Here is a 16,478-nt window from a genome sequence, read left to right on the forward strand (position 1 = left end):
GACTCAACAGCAGGACTCAAGTGATACACGCAGGAGATTCCCCCGAAGTGCCAGGTTCTAGTGAACAGGGGACACTGCCCTACAGGACCTCTTCTTCATAAAGCCGTTACTTTCAAGAGAAGAAGACATAGGTGACTGTCCTAACACACAGAAACCAACACAGAGAGGTAGATAACAACGAGAAAACAGAGGAGTATATCCCAAATGGAAGAACAGGACAATATTGAGCAGATCTGAGCAAAATAGAAACAAGTCATATTCCTCATACAGAATTTACAGTCATGCTTGTAAAGATACTCACTGAACTTTAGAAAAGTGTGGAGTACATCAACGAGACCCGTGACCAAGAGATTAAAAAATAACAGAGATGAACTCGATAAATGACATTAAAAACATAATAGATGGAGTAAGCAGGAGGCCACAGGAAGTATCCATGACCTGGAGGATACAGTAATGGAAAGCAATCAAGCTGAACAGGTGACAAATACCGTGTAATGAGAATAGTCTTAGAGAACTCAGTGACTCCATCAAATGTAATAATATTTGCATTATAGGGATCCCAGAAGGAGAAAATGTGTTTGAAGAAATAACAGCTGAAAACTTCCTGAATTTGGGGAGAGAAACAGAGATCAGAATTCAGAAGGCACAGAGATCCTCCAACAAATTCAACCTAAGGAGGTCCACACCAAGATACACAGTAATTAAAATGGCATGTATGTATATATATAAATATATATATATGTGTATATATATATGCGTATATATGTATATACATATATATGTATATACATATATATGTACATATATAGTATATATATATGTACCATATATGTATATATATATGCGTATATATGTATATACATATATATAGTACATATATATAGTATATATATATGTACATATATATATATAGATAGATAGATAGTGATAGAAAAGAATTTTGAAGGTTGCAAGAGACAAGAAGACAATTTAGCTGGGAAAACTGGTCAGCTACATGCAACGTGCCGAAAGAGAAAAATCTGCAGCCAAGGGTGCTCTAAGCAGCAAGGCTATCATTTAGAATAGAAGGAAAGATAGTTCCCCAGACAAACAGAGTTAAAGGAATTCATGACCACTAAACCAACCATACAAGAAATGTTAAGGGGGACTGTGTGGTGGAAATAAAAACCATAAGTAACATTAAAAAAATAGGAATCACCGGGGCGCCTGGGTGGCTCAGTCGGTTGAGCGGCCGACTTCAGCTTGGGTCATGATCTCGCGGTCAGTGAGTTCGAGCCCCGCGTCGGGCTCTGTGCTGACAGCTCAGAGCCTGGAGCCTGTTTCAGATTCTGTGTCTCCCTCTCTCTGACCTTCCCCCATTCATGCTCTGTCTCTCTCTGTCTCAAAAATAAATAAACGTTAAAAAAAAAAAATTTTTTTTTTAATTAAAAAAAATAAAATAAAAAAAAAATAGGAATCACAAAAGCCAAATAATAATAATAATAATAATAATAATAATAAACCTATAAAATAAGTCAAGAAAAGCACAAAATAAAATAATGTCAAATATGATACCAAATATCTGAATCATGGGAGAGGAGAGTAAAGAATGAGTTTAAAATCAAACCATCAGCTTAATATAGACTGCTATGGGTAGAAGATGTTATATATAAACCAAATAGTAACCACAAATCAAAAACTGTAACCAATATACAAAAAATAGAGTAAGAAATCCAAGGGTTATCACTAAAGAAAACCAGCAAACCATGAAAGAGAAAAAGAGAACGATCAGAGCAAAACCACAAAAACCACCATAAAATAAGTAATAAAATGGCAATAAATATCTATCTACCAATAGTTAGCTTGAATGTAAATGGACTAAATGCTCCAATCAAAAACCATGGAGTGACAAGAGTAGATAAAAAAATAAGACCCATCTATATGCTGCCTACAAGAGACTCATTTCAGACCTAAATGAGTCTGCAAATGGAACATTTATCATGCAAACAGATGTGGGGGAAAATAGAATAACAATACTTATATCAGAAAAAAGAGACTTTAAAACAAAATCTGTAAAAAGAAACAAGAAGATTTAACAGTTGTAAATATTCATGCATCCCAACTGAGATAATCACACACATAAAACAGTTAATAACAACATAAAGGAACTAATCAAGAGCAATACAGTAACAGTAGAGGACATTAACACCCCACTTAAAATCGATGGACATATCTTCCAAACAGAAAATCTGCAAGGATATAGTGACTTTAAATGATACACTGGGCCAGTTGGATTTAAAAGATATATTCAGAATTTTCCTTCCTAAAACAGCAGCATACACATTCTTTTCAAAGGCATGCAGAACATTCTCCAGAATAGATCACATATTAGCCACAAAACAAACCTCAACAAGGGTACCTGAGTGATTCAGCTGGTTACGCATCCAACTTTTGATTTCGGCTCAGGTCATGATCTCGTAGTTCATGGGTTTGAGCCCTGCATCAGGCTCTGCACTGACAGTGCAAGCCTGCTTGGGATTCTCTCTCTCCCTCTCTCTCTGCCCCTCCCCGACTCATATGCACATGCTCCCTCTCTCTTTCTTTCAAAGTAAAAATAAAAGAAAAAAACCTCAACAAATTTAAAAAGATCCAAGTCATACCATGCATCCTTTCCAACCACAACACTATAAAACTAGAAATCAACCACAAGAAAAACTTCTGGAAGGACCACCAATATGTGGAGGTTAAATAACATGCTGGTGAACAATGAATGGGTCAACCAAGTAATCAAAGAAGAAATGAAAATGTATGTGGAAACAAATGAAAATGACAACACAACAGTAGAAAACCTTTGAGATGCAGTAAAACCTGTTTTAAGTGTAACAGGGAAATTTATAGCAATACTACCCTATATCAAGAAGCAAGAAAAAATCTCTAAACAACCTAACCTTACATCCAGAGGAGCCAAAAAAAAAAAAAAAAAAAGAACAACCAAAACTCAAAATCAGCAGAAAGAAGTAATAAATATTAGAGCAGAAAATAAAAATCAGAAGAAGGAAGTAATAAAGATTAGAGCAGAAAATAAATGATATAGAAATGAAAAAAAAAAAAAACCAATGGAACAGATAAATGAAACTGGGACCTGTTCTTTTCAAAGATCAACAAAATTAATAAACCTCTAGCCAGATTCATAAAAGAGAGAAAGGACTCCATTACAAGAACAAATTAAAGAAGAGAAGTAACAACCAATACCACAGAAATACAAACAATTTTAACAGAGTATTATGGAAAACTATATGCTAACAAATTAGGCAACCTAGAAAAAATGAATAAAGTCCTAGAAATTTACCCAAACTGAAAACTGACGCAGGAAGATACATAAAAATTGAACAGACAAAATACAGCAAGGCGAGTGAATCAGTCATCAAAAAAAATCTCCCATTAAACAAAAGTCCAGGATCAGATGGCTTCACAGGTGAATTCTACCAGACATTTAAAGAAGAGTTAATACTCTTCTGAAACAATTCCAAAAAGGTAGAATAGGAATAAAAAGTTCTAAATTCATTCTATGGTGCCAGCATCACCTCCATACCAAAACCAGATAAATAGGCCACAATAAAAGAGACCTATAGGCCAATATCTCTGAACAACATAGATGCAAAAATCCACAACAAAGTACTAGCAAACTGAATACAGCAATACATTTAAAAAAAATCATTCACCAGCATTGTGAGATTGATTCCCAGGGTGCAAGGGATAGTACCATATTCACAAGTCAATCAATGTGATACCTCATATCAACAAGAAAAACGATAAAAATCATACGATAATTTCAATAGATGCAGAAAAAGAATCTGACAAAATACATCCATTCGTGATAAAAGCCTTCAACAAAGTAGGTTTAGAGGGAACATACCTCAATATCATAAAGGTCATCTGTGAAAAACCCACAGCTAACAGCTTTCCCTCTACAGTCAGGAACCAGACAGGGATGTCCACTCTCACCACTGTTAATGAACTTAGTACTGAAAGTCCTAGACGCAGCAATTAGACAACAAATATTTATAAAAGCATCCAATTTGGTAGAGAAGAAGTAAAACTTTCGCTATTTGTAGATGACATGATACCGTATATAGAAAACCCTAAAGCCTCCACCCAAAAAGCTACTAGAACTGATCAATGAATTCAATAAGGTCACAGGATACAAAATCAATGTGAAAAAATCTGTTGCATTTCTGTACATTAATAATGAAGCAGCAGAGAGAGAAATTAAGAAAACGATCCCATTTATAGTTACACCAAAAATAACAAAATGCCTAGGAATAAATCTGACCAAAGAGGTGAAAGACCTATAATCTGAAAACTATTAAACACTGATGAAAGAAATTGAAGAGGACACAAAGAAAAGGCAAGACATTTGGAATCATCTTCATGGACTGAAAGAACAAATATTGTTAAAATGGCTATACTACCCCAAGCAATCTACCGATTTAATGCAATCCCTATCAAAATAACACCAGTATTTTTCACAGAGCTAGAACAAACAATTCTAAAATTTGTATGGAACCACTAAAGACCCCAAATAGCCAAAGCAATCTTCAAACAGAAAAGCAAAGCTGGAAGCATCACAATTCCAGACTTCAAGTTACGTTACAAAGCTGGAGTCATCCAAACAGTATGGTACTGGCACCAAGAGAGACACGAAGATCAATGGAACAGAAAAGAAAACCTAGAAATAAATTCACAAGTATATGGCCAATTAATCTTCGACAAAGCAGAAAAGACGATCCAATGGGAAAAAGACAGTCTCTTCAACAAACAGTGCTGGGAAAAGTGGTCAGCTACATGCAAAAGAATGAAACTGGACCACTTTCTTACACCATGCACAAAAATCAATTCAGAACGGTTAGAAGCCTAAGTATGAAACTGGAAACCATAAAAATCCTAGAAAAGAACACTGGCAGAAATTTCTCTGCAGCCTTTTTCTAGATACATCTCCTGAGGCAAGCAAGGCAAAAGCAAAAATAAACTATTGGGACTACATCAGAATGAAAAGCTTCTGCACAGCCAAGGAAACAATGAACAAAGCTAAACGACAAACTACTGAATAGAAGAAGATAGTTGCAAAAAACTTATCCTATAAAGGGTTAGTATCCAAACTGTATGAAGAACTTACATAATTCAATACCCAAAAGCCAACAATCCAATTAAAAATGGGGAGAAGACATGAACAGAAGTTTCTCCAAAGGAGATGTCCATATGGCCAACAGATGCTTCTTAAAAAGATGCTCAACATCACTCATCATCAAGGAAATGCAGATCAAAACTACCATGAGTTACTGCCTCTCACCTGTCAAAATGGCTAAAATCAAAAACACAAGAAACAAGCATTGGCAAGAACATGGAGAAAAAGGAACCCTCTTACACTGCTGGTGGAAATACAAACTGGTGCAGCCACTCTGGAAAACAATATGGAGGTTCCTCAAAAAGTTAAAAATAGAATTATCTTACGATCCATGCATCACACTACTGGGTATTTTATACAAAAAATACAAAAGCACTCAATCAAAGGGATACACGCACCCTTATTTATAGCAGCATTATTTGCAATAGCCAAATTATGGAAGCAGCCCAAGTGTCCGTCCATAGATGAATGGATAAAGAAGAGGTGATATATGATATATATGTATCCATGATATATGGATATATATATATATATATATATATATATATATCACATAATATATGCATTACATATATGTATCACACATATATGTGATACAAAATATATGTATTATGTGATACATAAACATATCCATATATCATGGAATATTACTCAACCTTCAAAAAGAATGAATTTCTCCCATTTGCAACAGCATACATGCATCTAGACAGTATTGTGCTAAACCAAGTAAGTCAGTCAGAGAAAGACAAATACCGTATGATTTCATTCATATGTGGAATTTAAGAAACAAAACAAAGGGGCAAAGGGAAAAAAGAGAGAAGAAAACCAAGAAATATACTCCTAACTATAGAGAAGAAACTGACAGTTACTAGGGGGGGGGTGGATGGGGAGACAGGTTCAATAAGCGTTGGAGATTAAGGAATGCACTTGTGATAAACACCGGGTAATGTATAGAATTATTGAATCACTGTATTGCACACTTGAAACTAATATAACACTGTATGTTAACTATACTGGAATAAAATAAAATTTAAAAAAAAAACACAAAAAAGCAAAGAAACAAGCACTGGGGTAAAAAGACGTAAACTCAGTGTCATTTGCTCTTATTATCAGAATGCACTTAAGCAAAGGATCAAATTTGCATCCCAATTCACTCTTCTATAAAATGGGAATAATACAGTATAACTCCAAGGGCTGCTAGTAAGACACAATTAAAAGCAATACTGCATTTAAAATCTCTATAATCCAGATATCCATGAGAGAAGTTAATGTTGGGTTTACCATCCCACTATATCCAAATTTCATCTGCGCGATATATTATTTCTGGAAATCATCTAAAGGTAATCAGTCTATCCATTCTGTCTGTCCAGTTGCTAAAAACTCTCAAGTCTGCTCCTGCATTAAGCTACGGCGTCAGAAAGCCCTGTGTCTGCATCACACTGGACTTACCCATGTATTTTTTTCCTCAATTCCATTTTGGGGCAATGCCATCAGCTCACACGGACGGACACTGGGAGTGAGATCCCTCCCGACACCTTCCAGCAATTTTCCCTGGAGATGCTGGTGAGGATTCTGCTTGGTATTCTCCAAAGTCCCTTGTCTTTAAGGGGCCTCAGAAGAGCAATCTTTCTTAGAGGCAGGAAGAGCTCTGTTTTTTCCTGAGTACCAGGTTTGTTTTCCTGTTAAGGACACCCTAAGACGTAGAGCCGATCATGTGTGGCCTTCAATGCCGGTTTCTGGGAGAGCCCAAGAGTGAGTATGTGTTCCATCTCTAGTGAGCGTCCAGAACACGGATGTGAGCTACGACTCACTCCTACTCCCCACCCTTATTGTTCTCAGTGCATCGTTATTCTTTCCTATTTTAAGTGGATTGAATCTCGTATGTATTTTTTAACTTCCTGAAAGCATTTTCTAAAGGTAAATAACGAACCATATAAATGCATGCAGGTACTTGTCAACAGAGCTTAGCTTCCATTTGCTTCTACCACAGGTTCCCTCACACCCTGCTGAGTTTGGAAGAATTGCACGGGGCCTCATGGCAGGCTGAACTGACGGAGGGTCGCCAACCTTGACACCACCCCCTCTCCAGTGCTGGAGGATTCTTGGTGTAAGAAATCTCAGAAAACCTTGATTACTCCCAGGCCACTCCAAGGACACATATGATGGTAAAATCAGCGACAAAGCCCAGAGCCCCAGGAGCCTCCATTAACAATTACTGTGTGTTCTGATGACTCAGTTGAAAAGCAAATTGCCTAAAATGATTCCTTACCAATCTGCTATCGAATTATGTGGGGTCCCTACGTAAACTAGCCACCTTCTTCTTGCTCATTCCACGACATACACTTATATGAAACACGACATACACTTCTCAGGCCTGCATTCAGCCACATGCCGCCCTTATCAGATACCACAGGCTAACTGCCTCCTTCAAGTGCCATTCAGCTAAACATATTTTTCAACAAGCGAGTTCACCTCGCCATCAACAGAGGAAGCCATTTTCTTCTTAAATCAAACACATATGGCTCCCCATTGCATGAAAATATGAGAGTTTATCCTGGGTGCCACGGACTTGTGCTAAGAAAGTTAAGCATTTCTTTTTACTGTCCATGTCAGTCTTTAATTTATAAATAGCAGTCATTTTTTTTTTTCATTATTTAAGCAACAGTATCAAAAGTACAGTTAGCGGCTATGTGCACAGTCAGTATACATTTGGGGTTGAGATCCTTACTTCCAATTTAGGAATGATCCCTGAAAGACTGGCATAACCTGACTACCTACCAACTGCGGACTTGCTGACGTGTAGTCAAGTTCAGGAAGGGCAACACTATTGTTTTTCTCCAACCTTCTTCACCTCCAGATATATCATCTGGCAGTTCCCAAACAATAGAATGCCCAGGGCACTCAAGTTCATGACAGGGTTATTTTGGAGTTTGAGCACATCCCCAGGGCAGAAATGCCTGATGGAGACTCAGAATCTAATACTGGGCCGTGGTAGTCTAATGAGACAGACCTCCTTCAGTCACTCTGGCGTAAGGTCACAACGGTCTCTCTCTCAACAAAGCAAGTTGACAGATGTGAAAGAGCTCACTATAAAACATGACACAATTCAACATGTGAGTTTCTGACTTCTGTTACCAAACACTCCTAGGACCCAATGGTGTGCTGGTAAATACTTAACATTCGGTTCTCTAGAAGAATTCGTAAGAAACAAGCTCTGATTCACATCATTTGCCTATTTCTGTGAGATAAATACTAAATACTTCTATGATTTCAGGCTACCTTTACAATCCCACTGAATGTGGAGTTGGGAAGGGATGTGTCCAGTCAGCTCCCACCAGCCAGGGCTGGCTGCAGCCTCCCCTGCTGGGAACTCTGCCCCTCCACCCCCTCAACCCCTGCCCCAGCTCAGCAGGCAGGGTTAAACATGGAAGAACAGAATTTCTGTTCACCCATCCTGCCTAGCAGAGCGCCCCCCTTTAAGATATATTTATATCCAGACTTTCCTATTTGTCTCTACCTGCTTCTTGCCTCAGATGATCACAATCTTACCCTCTGTAAGGATACTTCTGCTGACTGAACGGCGAGGTGAGATCATCCCTTGCTTGGGAAGACTCTCCCCTAGCTTTGTGATGCTGTTAAGTACTTGTTAATCCTAGACACATTCCCTCCATCCTGTAGGCACTAACCCTGAGGCTTCTGGTGGAAAGGTTTTTAGGGAGGAGGCTCTTGGTCACCCTGAATGGTTGGAGGCGGCACATCACTCCCATGACAAGTGTGGAAGCCAATGAGTCCCATCCTCTGGGGGTTGTGCACTCTTCCCTTCTATCATTATCCACCCCTTGGCCCCTCCTCCATGGGCCAGACTTCCGGAAGGGACAAGAATCTCGTCTTCTCTGAACTTCCACCTTTTTTTTTAATTCCACAACTTTCTCAATAAAGCTGTTTCTTAACCTCAATCAGTAGTAAATTCTAATATTTTGTTCCCCTAATGCAGCCATTCAGAACTGTCCTGAGGCCTGGGGCCTCTATTAATATAGTTTAAGATATTTCATAACTTTTATCAGACATATTTAAGAGGACACGCCATCCATATATGTACTACATATATATGTGTAAATATGTATATATATATATATATATACACACATATATATACACTATATATAGTGTATATATATATGTGTATATATGTATATCTATAGTATATATGTATATATAGTATATATGTGTATATAGTATATATGTAGTAGAGTATATGTATATATAGTATATATATAGTATATATTTGTATATATAGTATATATATGTGTATATACAGTATATATGTGTGTATTGTATAGTACTATATATATATAGTATATATATATATTGTATATTGTATGTGGACTGTATTTGTGAATTTATAGTTTGTATTCTGTATTTGTATATATTGTGTATATTTGTGTTTTGTATGTATACTATACACATTTGTTTACTCATGTATTGTATACACACTAGATGTATATTGTATATATGCCATATGTAAACAATATACATACTCCTAAAACTGTATCAGCACTAAAAACTCAACTTTGAAAATGGGGTATATGGTCCCACTCTCACAACTGACTTAATTAACAGAGGCCACAGGCATCTTTCTCTCAAACTCCTGGGGTCCTTATGCCTTCTAGGCTGATATTTGCCTATGTATAGTTTGTGGGCCTGCAGAGGCCACAAAAGTCAGCAGAGATAGACTGACTACTATTCTCATTGTCCCTCCCTTCTCATTTCTCATCAAACAGATTCTTAAGTTGGAGACAAGACCCCTTAAGGAGACCTGAGGCTCCTCCTGGCTGTCCTTCTCCTGATTAAGCTCTCTGTGATATGACTGAATTCTCAGATTCAGAAACAATCCCATTAAGTACATGTCCATTGTTTTTCTTTTTCTAGTAACATCTCCATATCCCACCTCTCAAAATGTGAGGTTTCTGTACTAGCAAGCTTACGATACAACCTGGTCCCACTGATTCCTCTAAGCTACCAACCCAAAGATCCAATATGAACAGGAAGATGGCTTAGATCTTCCCTGATGCAAACTATCCAATTTTCTAATGTCCTCTGAATTTGAAGTAACCAAATAACCCATCTTTCAAATTGGGCCCGATGAAAAATGAAATAAGGCACTGAAAGTAAATAACTGAAATACAACCTGTACAAACTGAGACTGTCCTAAGAGACATATGGTCTCCTGAATTACCACTTTCTCACCATGGACTATCTTCAGTCGTCACCTCATGCAGAAAATTTCTGCTGGGATCAGCCTGATTGGTTTACCCAGGAAATAAGAACCCTGGATCTCTAGGTAAAACTTCTGTTTTTGAACTTTGTGCTCCCTTAATGACTCTAGTATCACTGTCTTTCTACCTCTACAATTCCTCTTTTGATCATTGATGCCATCAGAGAATAGACTTAGAGTTGAGGCATACCTTCTTCCCCTGCCTTTTCTATGTCTCTATCCCAGAGTGCCAATTCCACCGTGGAAGCATGTTTCAAAAGCACAGAAATGTTAATGACTACAGTCCTGAGTTCCACTATAGAAGAACCAGGAACCGTCCTTTCTGGAAGAGGCAAGGGAAGAAAAGGATTTGCAATTAGTGACATGAAAAAGACTATGGGAGAAGCATTTTTGTTAAGTAAGATCTGGAGTTTAGTTTAGGAAATGTTAGGAGATGAGTGACAGGATGTGCATCTAGTCTAGTGATGTACATTTGGAAGTCAACAAAACAAAGAGGGTTTTTAAATTCATTAAAATGTTGGATGACACGTAAGGCTGGTTCAGTATGCAAAAATCAGTAAATGTAATCCATCACAGCAACAGACTCAAGAAGAAAAATCCTATGGTCATATAAATAAACACAGAAAAAGCCTATGACAAAATCCAACCCTCATGATAAAAATTCTCATGATAAAAATGGTCAATAACTAGGAACAGAGGCGAACTTGCTCGACTTTATAAAGAACATCTACAAAAAAAAAAAAAAAATCCGCATCTACCATCATACGTAATGGCAAGAAATTAGGTGCTTTTACCCTAAATTTGAGAACAAAGAAAGGATGCCTCTTCTCATCATTCCTATCCATCATAATGGAAGTCCTAGCTAACATATTTAGGCAAGAAAAGGAAATACAAGGGAACTTGTATTTTCAGACTGGGAAGGAAGAAATACAACTGTCATTGTTCACAGATGACAGGACTATCTATGTAGGAAATCCTAAAAAAATCAACAACAAGAACACAAAAACCGATATAAACTTCATGGAACTATTAATTACAGCAAAGCCGCCAGATACAAGGCTAGTATATCAAATTATACTGTAAATACTTACATGTAAACAGCTTTCCCAACTATCAGTGATAAACAGGTAGAATGTGAAACTAAGAGCACAGTATCATTTACAGTAGCACTAGCAAATGAAATGCTTAGGTATAAATCTAACAAATTATGTCCAAGATCTATATGAAGAAACATAAGAAACTCTAATAAAAGAAACCAAAGAATGAAGTAAATGGAGAGAGATGCCATGTTCATGTATAGAAAGGCTCAATAATGTTAAGATGCTGATCCTCTCCAAATGAATATACAGATTCAGTGTAGTGACAATCAAAATCCCAGAAAATTATTTTGTAGACATCGTCAGACTGAGTCTAAAGTTTATATTAGGCGGGGGAGGGGTGGGGTGGGGTGGTAGGGAAGGGCCAGTATAGCTAACACAATACTGAAGGAAAAGAACAAAAGTCAGAAAAGTGATGATGCTACCTAACATCAAGACTTACTATAAAGCTACGTGGTCAAGACAGCATGATAATGAAGTAATAGATAAACTGATCAATGGAACAAAATAGAAAGCCCAGTAATCGATATGCACAAATATGGACAACTGATCTTTAACAAACGAGCAAATGGAATCCATTGGAGGAAAGCTAGTCTTTTCAACAAATGGTGCTAGAACAATTAGACGTCCATATGCATGCAAAAAATAAGAAAAAAGAATTTAGAAACAGCCCTCATACCTTTCACACCGTTTCATTCAAAGTAGATCAGAGTAGAGACCTTAATGTAGAATTTAAAACTCTAAAAATTCTAGAGGATAGCACAGGGAGAAATCTAGGTGACCTTGGGTTTGGAGGTAAGCCTTGAGCTAGAATAGCAAAAACCTAGCTATGAAAATAAGAAAAACAATAGTAAGTTGCACTTCATTAACATTAAACATGTATCCTCTGTAAAAATAAGAGGACAGACTAGGAGAAAATATCTGTAAACCACGTATCTGGTAAAGGAGTGGTATACCAAATATATGCAGAGTTCTTTAAATGCAACAATAAGCAGCAGTACTTGAAAAAGTCACTTGAATGGATGTGGATATGGAAATCACCAAGAACTGTTACTCTTCCTGTGGCACGTACTGGGAGGTGAGGCAGACTTGCTCATGTGAAAGCTATTAATGTAGACACATTCAACTCCTGAAAGATGCCATTTCTGTCACACAAGCTTCAGAATCCCTGTGGCTTGACTGCTGAGAAGTAGATATATTTTGCCTTGTATGCTGTGCATTTCAGGAGCCAAAAAAATGATGACACATTTCACAGGGGAACAGGACCAGGATCAAGGTTATGGAATTCAACAAATATGAACTGTCAGATGCTAGAGGATTGGCTTAGTAGTAGAGACCTCAGGGTCAAAATACTCAAGTTTCCCTGGAACCAGAGATTCCAATCTCAAAAGCTTCAACTCAGTCCTTCACCCTTTGAAGGCAGATAAATTGGGTAGCACAAAATTGATTGGCTAGGGTCTTTGAGATGACACCTTAACACCAAAAGCTCCATCTGCTTTTTCAGGACATCAGGTAATTCGTGGCTTTTTGAGGAACAAGAATTGACAATAAAAAACTTGGCCAAAGAAAGACATCGATTTTCCTCTGGAAAATATTTGCATATAAGTCAACCTACAAAAGTAAACAGGGAGAGCAGTAATACGGTATCGAAGCGAAGACGTTCTATATTGCTACGTAGCTCAATAATGCATTATCAATGTGTATGTGTTTGTGTGTATGTGTGTGCGCACACACACATATTTCATATGGAGAAAAATGTCAACCCTGAATGAGGGAGATGTCATTTTCCTTTTTTAAGGTGAAGACAAACACGACTTCAAGAAACAGAATCAACCTAGGTATTTTCATAGTTACTCTCATCATTCTCCTCTCATAATTCACTGTAGGCAGGTATCCAACAGAATTAGTTGTCCTAGTTATTTTTCAACATGGTCTTAAAGTACAATTGTCCGCTGAGGGAAATCCATAATCTGTAATGAGTACAATTAAGAGAATCAGAAATTCCAACTGCTTGCATTGGCATCATAGCTGATTAATATAAAACTGAACACACCTGGGACACCTGGGCGGCTCAGTCAGTGGAGCGTACAACTTCGGCTCAGGTCATGATATCATGGTTCGTGGGTTCAAGCCCCATGTCAGGCTTACTGCTGTCACCACAGACCCTGCTCTGGACCCGCTGTCCCCTTCTCTCCACCCCTCCCCAACTTGCACTCTCTCAAAAATAAACACTAAAAAAACAAAAAGTGATCACTTTGGAAAGTGATCATTTCCAAAGTGCAGAAAACAAGTCCAACACATGGAAATATAGGCAAGTTTATCACCAGGTTAGTAAGCAAATATTGCACTTATAAAGGAAAACATAACTAGGTATTAGGCAAAAATGTAGGTAAAAGCAATTGCTGGGTTTGAGCATCAGGAAAATATTCCAGATTGCAGAGAAGAAATTGTAGGCAATAATGGCTTGTCTTGCACATGGGTTTGTGCATGTTTTGAAATGCATTACTAGACATGAACCAACATACCACCCACCTATACAGACCCTTTCAGGAATTTCTGTGATAAAAGTGGAACAAGGTTTCCAAGTAGGAGACAGCTGCAGACCTATAAACTCATTGACCAGTAAATGAATATTTTTAATGATGTCAAGTATAGTTGTCTTCTTCCAAAATTCCCAGTGTAGAAAAGTCTATCACATACTCATGCATATTCTTCAATGAAAACATTTTTCCCCAACACAGGCGGATTAAATGCTGGCCCTGGCTCAGTGCTACTAAGTGACCAGTTAAAGATGCTCTGCCTTCCTTCCATGTACTAATATATATCTGGCAACGGTAACTGAATGCACAGTCTATGGATTAAATGTCAGCTATGAAAGTTTAGATCTGTCGGAAGTGGTAGTTATTGCCATATTATACAGTTTTTATGAGACCAATAAGTGTAGTTTGTATGGGGGTAAAAAGCATTTGGAGGTGATTAAATATGAAAACATCTCACCAGACTGAGAATAATGAATGTATTTTTATCCTTAGTCATATGTGGCTATTCAAGGTATGAGTTGCAACCATGTTCCATTGTTCTCCTGTGCTCTCGTATGGGCTCTAAATTAGAGCTAAGGAAGTTTGGCAGGGACTGGAGACTCTCTTTTAAGATAAAATAATACTTGATTCTATCCATGCAAATGGTGCTGTGCTTCTTGGTCCTTAATTCTTTAGTTCTCAGATGCTAGCTCACTACTCCCATTATGATGCTTAGAGCGCTAAAACTCCCCTTGATGTATTATGATTGAAGGGTCCTGAACTAGGGAAAGACAAAAGACTTAACCACAATGTTGAGTGAATGGGACAGCCACTGGAGTGTCCTCAGAAGCAACATTTTCAGGCAAGGTAGAGAAGGGATTTTATGCCCTCCAGTTACATTTTTTAAATCTAGATGGAATGGTAACTCTGTTCTGTTAGTGCCTAGTTCTCCATTGGTGGTAGACAGACACAAAGAGAAGACAACACTGTGTAGTCACTGATTATCTTTAGTTTACATTTTTGCTAAAAGCCAATTTATTTTCCCAACATCTCTTAAGTTCTAGCAAGGCAATATTCATCCAAATGTTATGAATGTGAAACTAAAAATGACAGCATTGATGGAATTAAGCTGAAATTGAAAACACATTTTGGACCTTCCAAGCCCCTTGCCTGTTCTTTCAACCCAACAGTCAAAGTAAGTTATTCTTTGGCTCCATTTCAAGTAACTTTATATACGTTCTTAGGGAGCAAAGATGAGTTATTTGAACTGGCCTTTTAAAAAATTCACTGATTAAACACTCATAGCAATGCCAGTTCTACATCCTAGAATATTCCCCTAGCCCCAGGCTGAGCTAGTAGCATTACTCAAGCTTTCTTGCCTCTGAGATGATAGTTGATCCATCTCACAGAAAACTATCATCAGCTAACTATCACTGGCATCACCCGTCAGTATCTCAAAGTCGCATATTAATGAAAACTTTGGCATTCATAGATCAACATTATCACAGGGCTGTTATTAGCCAAATTTGAATCGCTTTGAGAAATGTAAAACTTGCTTAATAAAACATTAATTGCAGCTTCTTCAACTTTATCTAGAAATTCTATGTGATCAGGCTCTTGGGGGTGTCTTCTCTTACAGCAGCCAATTCTTCAATCCTTGGACCCCAAAAGGCTATCTAACAGTTTAATTCCATGAGGATACTACTCACAGCGCAGACTTAAATGGTTAAGAATTAGTCTCACAAAGCTGCTCCCACAAGTCCAGGACCACCTTCCGACGCACTGGTGTTAAATGGCGGGTTCCCATGACCCTGTTCTCAAGTTCAGTACTTGGCTAGAACAGCCTACAAAACTCAGGAAGACATGTTACTTGTGCTTACTGGTTTATAATAAAGGGCACAAATGAAGAACCAGATGAAGAGATACATAGGGTGAGGTCTGGAAAGCTCCAGGAACTTCCGTCTCTGTGGAGTTGTACGCACCACCCCTTTCAATACATGGATGTGGTCGTCAATTCAGAAGCTCATAAAATCTCACTCAAAAGTTTTTGAGCTTAATCCAGATCTTAATCCAGATCCTCTCCCTACCTCCTGGAGGTAGGTGGATGGGACTAGAAGTTCCATCTCTCTTACCACTCAGGCCTTCTGGTGATGAGCCCCATTCTGAAACTACCTAGGAACCATACCTTCAGTCATCTCATTAATGTAAGCTCAGGTGTGATCAAAAATGTCTCCTTATGAACAACCAAAGATACTTCTCAGAAAATTCCAAAGGTTTCAGCAAGTCTGAGCCAGGGACCAGGGACAGAGACTTAAGGTATTTTTATTCCTTCTTCTACCACAACTCTTCATTTAATAACTATTCGTTTCATAGAATGAATAGGTATAAAACTATATGTATAACTGTATGTATATAGTTATTAA

Source organism: Panthera pardus, unplaced genomic scaffold, assembly GCF_024362965.1.
Source record: "Panthera pardus isolate Hobbes unplaced genomic scaffold, ASM2436296v1 HiC_scaffold_2, whole genome shotgun sequence".
In the NCBI taxonomy this organism is placed as follows: domain Eukaryota; kingdom Metazoa; phylum Chordata; class Mammalia; order Carnivora; family Felidae; genus Panthera; species Panthera pardus.